At 41.8% G+C, this 12,542-nt stretch overlaps 1 protein-coding gene across 1 annotated transcript in view; it reads right to left on the reverse strand.

Moving 5' to 3' along the window:
* The window catches only part of ADAMTS17 (ADAM metallopeptidase with thrombospondin type 1 motif 17), a gene marked incomplete at its 5' end in the record, with an annotated part of 173,454 nt that overhangs the window by 105,081 nt on the left and 55,831 nt on the right, over nucleotides 1-12,542 (reverse strand). The gene's annotated exons all lie outside the window — the stretch shown is intronic.

Genomic DNA, 12,542 nt, shown 5'->3' on the forward strand with positions numbered 1-12,542 from the left:
TAGCTTGAAATGATTCACCTTAATTTCCTTCGAATAAATTTCATAAAATGAGAGTGACTCAATGTTTGCTGTCACTTGGAGGTGGCAGGGGGCAATATTTCTATGTTTGGGGGATGTGGTGTAGCAAAATAGTCTAGAGTTACGTCAATATATTAAAAGTGGTTAAATATCAATTAAAATGTCAAATACATTACCTCAAACAGTAATTCTTCTGAAGTCTTTGTTTAGTGGTTCTAATCCCCACTAAAACTGTCTGGCAATAACACTGCTCGGTGCTAAAAGCCTCATTATTTGAAGGTGGAAAACTAATGATTAAGGACTTGTTCATCTATCAGTGGCTGAAAAATAAGTGACTGGCTCAGTTACAGACTCTTAGTCACATGATTTTTATTAGTTATTTTCAGTGCTTAATGTGAATCCTGTGTGGCTAGCTCATAAGCAATGACCAATTTAAAAATGTAGACATCTAAAATGAGTTTATTATTACCATTATTAAAGACTTCTGTTGCAGTGGAGCCCAGGGATCAGACAATACAGGAACAGAAGTGGACTAGGCAGGGAAATTTATAATTCTGGAAGAGCAGACAGCCCAAAACTTTGCAGTACATGAAATCAAGTCGGTAAGAAGTCCAGCTCATGAACTGCTGAGTGCTTGTTAATAAGAGCCATGCTGGAACAGCAGGCCAGTTATAACAAATTGTTATAACATTTTAAGCTTGGAAAAGCTTGCCTCAAAAATGTTTTTGAAAGATACATAGTTTCTATCAAACTATTTCCTAAGACTATAATTTTCTTTTGGACAATATATTTCACATAAATAGCAAATATGCTATTGATTTGCAAACAGTACAGTTCTTTAGTAAAAATATCTGAAACATTAAGGTAAATGCAACTTTTTTGTAACTCAATACAATGATCCATATAATTGACATGCAGAGAAAAATACACCTTTAACCGACAATGATAGCAGTACAATGCCTTGGTAGCTGCATTAATATGATTTATTTTCTTCACTGAGATGAATGGAAACTGTTGTTTGCCTCATAAATTCCAGATTGTTATCTGAGCCTTTCAAGTTCGCAGAACTGGAATAGAAACTTCATGAATTCAGACACGTTCATGAAAATCCTGGCGAGCTGTAGCTCTACCAGGCTGGGAATAGCCTAAGAGGAACTTCTCTTATTGCTCTAACTTTGCTTCTGGCCCCATTTGGGAGACAGGTGTGTGAAAATGAAAAACGGGGGGGAAAAAGTAGAACTGGGTTTTGCTTTTGTTTGGTGGGTTTTTTTATTTGGTTGCCTTTGGTTGGAGTTTTTGTTTGTTTGTCTGGGGTTTTGTTTGTTTGTGTTGTTGTTGCTAAAAAAATACAACACCAACCAACTAACAAAAAACCCCAAACCAACAAACAACTTAACTTGTACTCATTCAAATACACAGCAGCTCTCTTCAGGGACACAAAGTCCTTATCTTCCCAGATACACAACTAACAGCCAGCAATTCCACAAATCTATTTTTAATATCAAAAAAGGTCAAGTAGGAGAATCAGTGGTAGAGGGAAAGCCAAATACTGTATTTAGAATTACCAAGTGTGAGGGTTTTTTCCTTTCTCTCATGAGAAATTGTATAATTACTGCCTATAACTTCTATGCTTGGATTTGAACATGCAAAGTTATCTGCACTTCCATAGCAAACCTCAGGACGCAGGCAACTGTGTAAACTCAGATTTATCCAAAAAGTTGTCATAGATAAACAGTTCGCAGCTGTTGGCCTTTCTGCCAGCTAATGAGCCCTCTGCTAGCAATATCTCCAAGGGGAATGATTACATTTATCCTAGCAGCTCAGCTAGGCATTAGGATATTACATACTTGCCACAGCGATAGCCAAAGCTGCAAAAAGACAAGTTCTGGTGAGTGGGTTTACATTTCATCCTATTTGAAACACCCAGGGCTTCCTTCTGACAACTGGAATATTCACTCAGCAAGTGGTTTATCCAGGTACTACAGCTTTCAACTCTCTAATGTCTTCTTTTCATTGCACTCCTAATACTTTAATCTCTCCTTTTGCCAGCCACCTCTGGATACAGAACTTTTAGTTGATTAAAACTTGGCTAGCTTTCCTCTTCCCAGTGTATTTGCTGTTGGGAAGGGAGCCAAACTTGAAGTCCCGAAGTCTGCTTGGCACGGATGGAGACTCGTGCGTATCCCCATACACAGAGCAGCCTTCCCTTCCCAACCATCACTAGTCTGGTGTTGAGCTGATGTTTTTCTCATCCTCCCACGATTTTCAATTTGTGCAGCTCACACATTGCCATCAATTACACTCCTGCATCCTCTCCTAACATCCTACATAAGTAAAATCAGGAAAGCCTAGAAGTGATTCATGCTCTGCCTTTCCGCTCAGTTGCAATGATATGTTTGACAGAGATGTCCTGCCTGTATTTACACATCAAGCCAGTCACCAAGGGAATCTTTCAGTGCTTATGATACTTAAAAATGAAAAATACTTTTCCTCTCTATAAGGTCTACATATAAAAAGTTCCAAAATTTAAAAACCATTAAAGAAGTACCCACTAAACTGCCTCCAGGATAGGTAATAACACAATCCCCGTTGTACAGCTGAATAAACAGAGGTCTCAAGAAGTCAGCGGTATCCAGGTGAAATAAGAGTAGTCTCCATGGAAGGAGACTTCCCAGCATGTACAACATAGAGAGGGAAAGGCTGGTACTGTCACTGTCCTGCTGAGTCCCCAGGTCCCAAGTTTGGTTTGCAGTGATCATCCAGAAGAAGCTAACAGGGTGAGCTGGTCCTTCCTTCTATGAGAATGTGCTAATTCAAAGCCAGACAAGCAATTTTAGTGGCACAGTTTAATGTGGCTTAGTGCTGGATAGTCATCTGGATGCCAATCTCTGTTAATCTTGAAGTAACAACATGGTTTCCATTAGAGTTTAATATTCATGTGTGGAAACTGTTTTCCTTAGCAATAATTTTCATTGTCACTGTACTTAATGAAAACCACCCTGGAAACAATACACTCATTATGAATCACAAGTACAGGAATTATTATACAACCATCTAATGCACGAGCAACAGCTACAGTCAGGTATGAAAACAATTAACAGTCATGCCAAGTGCTCTACCCAGTGCAAGTCACAATATTTTGAACTCAAGTATTTATACTGGAAGAGCTGCTGATGCCACAGACCATTTGACAGAATAGGCACCCAGACACTGGAAGAAGTCAGTCATAGCCTGTTTCAAATAGGCCTCGACATGCTTATCCCTTTACCCTTAAAGGGAATGTGAAATGTGAAACAAGCTCCATCTCTATGCGCCTGAGAAAGAAATCTACATGGACAATGGAGACAGCATTTTCCTCTGCTTGTACTTAATCAAAGGACAGAGAACATAACTCACTATCTCATTATCTTGGTGCCATACATGAGAGAAAAATGAGTCTGGGGAAGAAATTACTTCACAATTCACTTGACTTTGTTGAGGGGCAGAACATCCACTCCCTGCTGAGGGCTTAAATTCCCTACCGGGTGGGAGGTGGTTGAACCGTATATCAAGGAAACAAGGCAACACAGGACTGGTCCAAATACAACCCTCTACACAGGACTGGGGAGGCATTCAGATAACAAAGGAATAGTCAGCAAAAGTCCTCAAAAGGAGCTTGTAATTCTGCAGAATTTAACCAAGAACACCATCTAGGCAGGTATATTGTGTTTACAACTCCCCTACTTTTAGCTGGTGGAGTAAAGTAGGAGAAGTATTTTCTAGCACTAAGTTTTTTGAGCACTGGTAAGCCCATGCAATTTCTGCAGGCAGAAGATGACCTGGATTCCTGGGAGTCCCAGAAAACCTCTAGCCAAGGGCACGTAAGGTTCACTCCTCTGACTCTACAGCACACATTTCTTTTAATACAAGATTTTCAAACTGGTATCCAAGTCCCCATATATTCCCCTCTGCCTTACTGAGAAACTGGCAACTACTACAGCAACTTTACAGAAAAGTGAGCTAAGACACAGCATTCAAATAACTGGTAAGATTACACAAGAAGCCACCACTATTTCTGAGAACATACATCAGACCCTGACTTTCTGTACTTCATCAGCTCTTTGCAAATGTGCCCATCATCACAGAATCCTCTTCTTACTTTGGAGAATTTACCTCATGCCAAATTCCAACATGACGTCTGTAAAACTCTGTTCTTGCCTCCAAACCAGCATGACCTGCAGGGATGCAACACGCTTTCCCAGAACTCAGTGTACCCTGTGGCCAGACACCTCCCCTGTGGGCCCAAGTCTTGTCCTGTAGTGCCCAATAAAATCTTTTCTTCCTTGTAACTCTGAAAACACTGTCACTTCCAGTATACACAAGTGCTGTCAGAATCCCAAAAGCCCAGCAAGAAAAATAAATAGCTGAAACACAAAGCATAGTTACTTTCTGAATCTCTTGATCTTCATTACTCACACCCTAAAAGACTAACAAATAAAATCTCTCCCCAATATTCACAGTATCAGCTATGATGTTTCGAGAGCCGATAATGTAATACTCCTCAGAACACAAGGTCCTAATAGCACGAATTAATGAAATACACAATACCTTTTATAGGGGATACTTTTCTGACTGCTGGGAAGATATTTGGTAGTAAAATATTGCTATGGCACCCAAGGGTCTAGTGACTGGCCCCGGATAACATTTTACAAGACCAGTATTCAAACTGTGAGAGCCAGATTGCACCATGCGCTTTAGTCTTTGTGAAATGACTGCAACTCATGCAGATATAGCCAAATCTCAGCGATGGCACCACTGAAGCTCAACAGAACTTCTCAGTTGACTCCTTCAGCACACACTGATCTCTGAGGAATGCGCTGCACCCATTCGCAAACAGATTAGCTGACATCTAACCGGGGTTGGGTCTGTGCAAGTTGCTTTGCTCTATACCTTTCTGATAAAAAGGCCTTTGTGAGGCTAGACCTCTTCATGCCTGTAAACCTGCAAAGAAAGCAAGATACTGCAAATCGTTAGAGCTCAAAGGCGCTCTTTTGCTATGTTCTTTTTCTCTTTGTTTAATTACCCTGCAGGACAGCAATTAATGGGACATGTGGAACCCCTTCCCCAGCGTGGCCAACTCAGCTTTAGCTTTCAGTCTTTCTGCAGGGCTTTTATGTTTCCTAGAAACCCTCCTGTGGTTTCCCTAGTTTAATGGATGAATCACTTATCTGCTCCTTTACTAACTTGCCCACACACAGACAACCCCCAAGATGTCAAGAGCCTTATTCTAATTCTACTTGCATTGGATTCATGCTGTGTTAATTCACCGATTTAGGCAGAACCTCTCCCAGTGCACAGGGGCTGCTCAGGCAGTCGAAAAGCCCTAGAAATGGAGACCTCTCATGACTCCAGGGACAGTTGTCCTCACCCAAGCTAATAAAAGGTTGTTTCATATACCAAATACATTGAGACGAAGAAAGCTGACAGATGTCCTAACACCTTTTTTGGCCTAGAAGACGCTTTAACCAAGGCCTACAAAAACATGCCAGAGAGGCATTTAACATTGTGTTACACCAGCAAAGAGCAGACAACCTTCAGAAACCCCCAGAGGTTTGCCATTGGTATCTTTGAAAACCCCATTCCTTTCCAAGCATGAATATACCTGAAGAGACGTATGGCACTCACAGTAACTCAAAGCAAGCTGGTAACAAGTATACTAGTGAGCCTCACGGAGCAGATATCCATCAGGAGTGACACGTGTATTGCTGATCTTGCTTTGGAGCAAAGGAATGCATTAAGAGACCACCTGAAGATTTTTCTAGACCTAATTTTCTAAGCTTTCATAATAAAGCACTGGGATCTAAGACCTCAGCAAAGGAGGAGATAAAAAGAAATACCTTGTTTATTTGACATCTGCTCTTTGTTCAGCGTGACATCCTCTATGCTATTAACATGACTCCTCCCTTTTGGTAAACCACTGCTTCCCTAGATGACAGCATATTAATAAATCCTCTCCATCTAAAGTGACATGAGGAGTGGCTTAATTAACTGGCGCAGAGGAAGCAGGGTATCATCTATATGTTTACTCTACCTTTGATATGCTAACAGCCGCATTCCAGAGAGCTTCTCCACACACTCCCCAGCGACAGGAGTCTGGGCAGCTGCTGAATGCAGATCTCAAACACGCAAAGCACGGTTCCTTTCTGCATTCCTCTTCCTCTAGTTAAATACCAAGTTTGGGATATTTAGTCCAAATCAGACCACCATCCCTGAATGTAGATTCCCAAATCCTGGCACCTAATTCACCAACTCTTTATAGATATCATTATACAGTGCTGAAAGTCTCTAAGCTTGTGCACGTGCATGGAAATATGTGGGGTTAATTACTCAAAGTAAGAGAAATTACAACAGCTGTACTCCTGTTAAGAGGACAGGCAGAGGAAGAGCCAGCAAGGTGGATCTGAGAGAAGGACTCTAGCTGGGGAAGGACTGATGGGCTGGATGAGGGAACACATAGCACTGGGAAATACACAGAAGCCTGGAATAATTCACATTTAGTGAACCAGGGAGAAAGACAAATGGGAAGAGATTAGGGGATGAGAAGAGACAGGGACAGAAATGTAGTAAATGGAGATAATATAGGTTTTCCAGGAGTCTTCAAGAAACGTGACTTTGATCTCGTAAGCAGCAGGGAGTCACTTCTGTGGGAGGCAAAGGTCAAGGAGGGCAGAAGATCAGAAGGGAAGATGAGCTCTCTCAGAACTTCTGTGTGTACTTACTGCTGGAGAAAAAAGCATCTACAGCCCTGGGTCATATGTCTCTGGCATCATGGGTTCACTTAAGGAAAGGTAGGAGCTGGACTGCAATAAGGCCTGCTAAAGACATGGAAGTATTCCGGCAGGGAGGCCTGAGCCTTAGCAAAAAAATGGCAGTTAGCTTAAGGAAGAGACAGATGTTAGAACTGGTATAGAAACAAGCAATAGAAATCAGTGAGACACAAACTAATGAAAAAAAAAGAGACAGGCATGGGGGACAAGGTTAGTCAAGGGTATCTTACACAAAAAAGGAATCAGATTCAGCAGAAGTCAGGAGAGATCTGATGCTTTTGAAAGACTACAGGATCATGGAACTGTGAACTCAAAGAAAACATCACCAACAACTGTGAAACCAAACTGTGAATCGGGATTTGGATTCTGGCCCTTGAAAGTCACCTCGGCCTGGGGCTCAAAGGCATTTGGATATTAATGTCTTCTGTTGGCCTCACTTTGTTCAGTGGCTGTAGAGATGAACATGGTGGTCTTATCTACAGGCTGCTGTAGAATTCAGCATGATCTTCTCTTCTCACATGTATGCAAATATTGACATGATAACACGCAAGACAGGCAAACTGCCAAGGCAACAGGAGGACTCAGCACTGGATTCAGGATTTGTAGAGCTGTGTGAAAAACTGTCTTTCACTTCAATGGCTGAAGCAGAGGGACATGGGACAGAAATGAATCTACATCTCTCAACTGCTGGATGGCTTGAACAGAGGAGAGAGCTCCACCTGTTCCTGCCCTGAATAGCCTTCATGAATCTCACTCTTCACCTTCTCAGATGTTATTAAAAAAATCAAAATTATTTCAAGATTTCAGTGTTTTCATTTTGAACTGTCCTATTTGCTGGAATAGGCCTGAATTCAATAATTGATCCAGCGTCCCTTAAGCTGCATCTTTCAGGAAATAAATAAGTCACCAAAAGAAATGGACGTGCCTGAGGGCTGCCATTTCCCATGCTCACACTCTGCCACATGCCTATGTTAGTCTGCTAACACCCACCCTGTTCTCAGGTGTTCCCTAATCTTCCAAGAAATGGAAAAAGAACCCTGGCATTGCCTGCAATAGTTGCAGCTTTGCAAACTGTGTAGGGTTCCAAAACCAGCTTTGAGGCTATTTTCATCTTGCTTTTTCAGATGAGCTCTGTGGCTTTCAGTTTTGAATTTGTCTGTTTTATGCAACTCATCTGAGCCATCTGCTTCAACAGAGGGCCTGAGTTCAGAGAGAACGAAGAGGAATGAAGAAAAAGATCAAATTATAGTTTTTAATGAGACTGCTAAACAAAGAGGAACATAGAATTCAGCAGCAGGGATCCTGGAGCCTTCAAATTCCTCAGTATCTCCCTTCCAGAATGAAGAGTCAAGGTCAGACTTGGCAATAAATCAGAAAAAATATTTGGAGTCTCTGTACCAAACAGCATCTGCTTTAAGAGCTAACAGTCAGGGTCCAGCACTCAGTTCCAGTTTTTCTGTCTTGTAATTGCAAACACTAAGAAACTCATGAAGCTATTCAGATAAATGAAAAGATTCTTTTAACAGTTTCAAGAGCTTTACTGAGCCATGCCTATCTCAGTCTGCCCTGGTGTTGGTCAGAGGTGGGTTCATGAGCAAGGATCAGTCTTGCCCTCATTAAACAATATTCAGGAACACATCATGAACAATGTTGGAGTGTCTGGAGAGTTTCAGCGCAGTCTGCAGAAGGGGACAGTTTTAGAGATGGCCAAACACCTGTGTTGCTGATGAATGGCATCCTTCCATGGCTCCCAATTAAATTCTTTCCATGTTCTTAAAGAATGACTAAGCAATTGTTGTTCACAAAAAGTGAATGAATCTATACTTTTGAAACATGTTAATATTTAAAGTGTATTTTATTTTTAGGCACTGTATGCATGTCAAGCTGTTCTCTTGGCAAAATAAGAGCAGCTCAGGCGACTAGCAGAGCAGGCCAGCAGAATGGGATGATTCACGGTAATCAAACTTTGAACAGATGCTTTTCCAAATTGCTTCTGTGATACTTCTCAATTACAGCTCCTATATCTTGACTTACAGGGCTGTCTAAGCTCCTGGCTTCACTTTGTCAAGCTGCCAGCCAACACACGCACTGATAAACTTATTTAGCGGTTCTTGCTTCAGCCCTTCTGTTTTAATTCCTTGCTGACTGCTGATTTAACCTCACAGCCTGCCTGACTTGAGAAAACCGACAAACCTGCGTTTTGTGCCTGATAATGTTGAAGTCAGAACGTGGGTCAAAAGCTTGTATCATGGAAGAGAATGAAGCTGGTCCCAAATACCTCAGCACTGGTTATTATCTCTGCTGCCAGGAGTACGGAGTGAAAATGATCCTTCCATGTTTGCGCTTCCACTTGGGGTTTCTGATGTAAATGTGGGTGATGCATCTTTCCCTCAGTGGCAGCATCAAAGGGAGAGACCTTTCTTCTCCACTCAGTTTCTTCGTTTTCAGAAAACTTCCAAAAATCTCATATTTCTGAGATACATATCCTCAAATTGGAATCCAATTGGCCAACGGGTTAAAAAGCTACTAGGGAAACACTGGGGTAGACCAACAACCGCATAAAACATGCACTCACCAAATCAGGCTAAAATTACTATTAATTTACAGGGCGCTCCTCTGGGTTCTCAAACAGAGCTGTCCATTCTGGCTTCCATCCCACAGAAGGGAAGGACCCATGTGGTACTTTATGCAGATTTTATATATATATATATATATATTTGTATATAAACACATCACAGCACCAGCCTGACAGAGGAGATGTCTAATTTCAGATGTAATATAGCTGGACATATTTTTAGTATGTCCTGAGTCTACTTTCTTTAGTACCTCTTTCTCTAAATTACTCAAAAATAAAATGTCACTGTTAAAGTCACACAAGCTAGAGAGAAATCTTCACTAAGAAAAAGACCAGCATGAGCTTTTCTCTACACTTAAGAAATCTCTCATGTTCAAACTCAAGCTCCTGTGAAAGAAAACACAAATTTGGCTGAATAGTGCTGAGATCTATGTGATGACTGACAGCAGCCAGAAGAGTCCCTGGTGCCTCACAGACACAAGTCAAGGCACAGTCCCAATCCTGAGGCCTTTCTAGTCTGAAATCAGCAATGACAGCATGTGAGGCTCAGGGGGACTGCACCTGCAGGCAGAACTAAAGAAACTTACTGTCACAGTGTCCTGCAGAAGCCAGTGGGACATTCTTCTGCACACGTGTGCATGTTATTGCTCTAGGTGTTTGTGCTAAACTATCAAGAAGGAGAGAAGTGCCTCTTCTAGTCTCACGCGCTTCCAAATAAAACACCCCTGAGAAGTTCAGAAGCTCCTCTGTATTAATACTTGGACACTGTCTGGGTGACATTCCCAGTTTTGAATCAAATCTGTGTGTCCCTGCCTGAAAACTCTGTGTTGAGTCTGCACTGTGGTTCGTTGGGGTTTTCTCAGCTGTCAAGCGCAATTCAGTAAGTGGCTCGTGGAGAGAATTTGCAACGGTAACAGCTGAACATCCCAGCTACGCAGATGGGCTATTTTTGTATTTTTTTGGTGCCCAGCAGCCTCTTGTCAGCTGTCATGGAATGAGACACATTTCCCAGCAAAGCTACCTGATTAATGACAGCATAAACAGCTTCATGGCATTCACCAAAACCACGGTGAATACGTATTACATCCGATCTCATTGTACCAGCTATCATAATCACCATGGGCTTGATCAAAATCTCACTGAAATCAATACCAGTATTACCACTGGGTTTGGAGAAGGTGCATTAAGCTGTTTCCTGGTTTCTTTTACTTAGTTCTCACTGCCCAGAAAGCTGGTCTTTTTTTTTTACTTCAGTGTAAAGCCAAAAAGCTTTATTTTCTTCAGTGTTTAGACCATATTGTGACTCACAGACACTGGTGCATGAATATTCTGCATCTCTGTAAACACATCAGTTCATTGAACAAATATGGACTAGAGTCTTCCCATGTTTGAAAATGGAACAAGCAACGAAGAGATAAAAACAGAAAACAGAGGGATTGTTCTCAGATACTCACTCAAAAGTTATCACTTTTGAATCTGCCATTCAGACAATAAAATCTCAAGGATCTAGCCATCACGGCAAACGCACCTCTGCACTGCAACACAAACCAGAGCAGTCAAGAGTTGGGGCCCATCATGGTAAAGACCAAACACTCTGGGAATTCAGGACCTTTGCTCTAAGCTAGGAGCATCCCAGCCTTTCCCTTTCCTGTTTCAGGGAGACATCACAAAGAATGCAAACATGCGAGAGAGAGCTGTGTCAAGAGTCTCTTCTCCTCACTTTGCTCCCCAGAGGGGGAAGGGAAATGAGAAGATCCAAGGGAGACAGATCAATACATTGAAAAAAAACCCAAAAAACAAAAAACAATCTGTGGCAAATCAGAGAAGATTATGGAAGAAGGAAACTAAAAGAGGAGAGAATCAGCCTAGACGTAAGGAAGAAATTTTTTTACGATGAAGGCAGTGAAACCCTGGCCCAGGGTGCCCAGAGAGGTGGTGGATGCCCCATCCCTGGAGACATCCCAGGCCAGGCTGGACAGGGCTCTGAGCAACCTGAGCTGGTGAAGATGTCCCTGCTCATGGCAGGGGTGGCACTGGGGGAGCTGGGAAGGTCCCTTCCAACCAAAACCATTCTGTGATTCTATGAAATAAAATACAGGGAGGAAGAGACACAAAACAAAGATAATTAAGTTACCAGACTCTCATGAGGCAACTGACACCTCCAAAAGAAAACTACAAAGCTTAGGACTTCAGTAGTCCTAAGCAATATTTTTATGTTGCAGGATCTGAGGTCCAGGTTCAGGAGAGTATCTCTACTTCAGCTGCTGCTTAAGTCTGTGTCCAGATACAGAAGGTCAGGCAAGAATCACAGGGAAAACCATCTGGCAGGACAGAGTAACTCCAATGGACAATGATGCTTTGCTGAGTCCAAGTCAACAGACACTTGGAAGAGGCCATCAAAGGGAAGGAGCACCAACACCTCCCCAGAACTGATGGGGACTCAAGATATAGGGCAAGAGAGGTGTCATCAGGAACTTCATCCATACTTGGACCCAGACAAGACCAAGATGGAAAAAATACTTCCTTTCTGACCAACTAGTATAACTAGGATAGCAGACAAACTAGGGCATAGAAAATAGAAAACATGAATCCCAAATACAGGTTTCTTAGACAGAGACATAAAATATAAATTCTAAATAGAAATCTAACTTCAATCTTTTACTTTTCTCTCATTTCAACAACAAATTCTGATTAGACTGATGGACTCATTTTAGAGCATCAGTTTAACTTTCCAGTAAATGAAAATATCCACACGGAGTTTCGTAACTTACCGGCCAATTTTCTTACAAATAACTGCAGTGTTTACTCTGTTTGTCTACAACAGCACAAATATTGCTGTACACGCTAGAGCTTGATGGATGACATTATAAAACCAAAGAGCAGATCCTTGGTAGTATGTTAATGTGTACCAGCAGTCAAATTGTGGTCAGACAGAGCCTTAATGCAAACAGACCAGGCAAAATGGCTACACAAAAACGTGTGACACAACTACGCAAAACCAACAAACATCTTCAACCTGCTGACTGCTCATGACCACTAACTAAAGTAGAAACACAAGGCTAAATCCAAGCTAAGCAAGCACAGAAATCCTCAGCATTCTACAAACCATGCTGAAAGAGTACAGCTGAGGGGTCGGGCCTAGG

Source organism: Nesoenas mayeri (genome assembly GCF_963082525.1).
Source record: "Nesoenas mayeri genome assembly, chromosome: 11".
NCBI lineage: Eukaryota > Metazoa > Chordata > Aves > Columbiformes > Columbidae > Nesoenas > Nesoenas mayeri.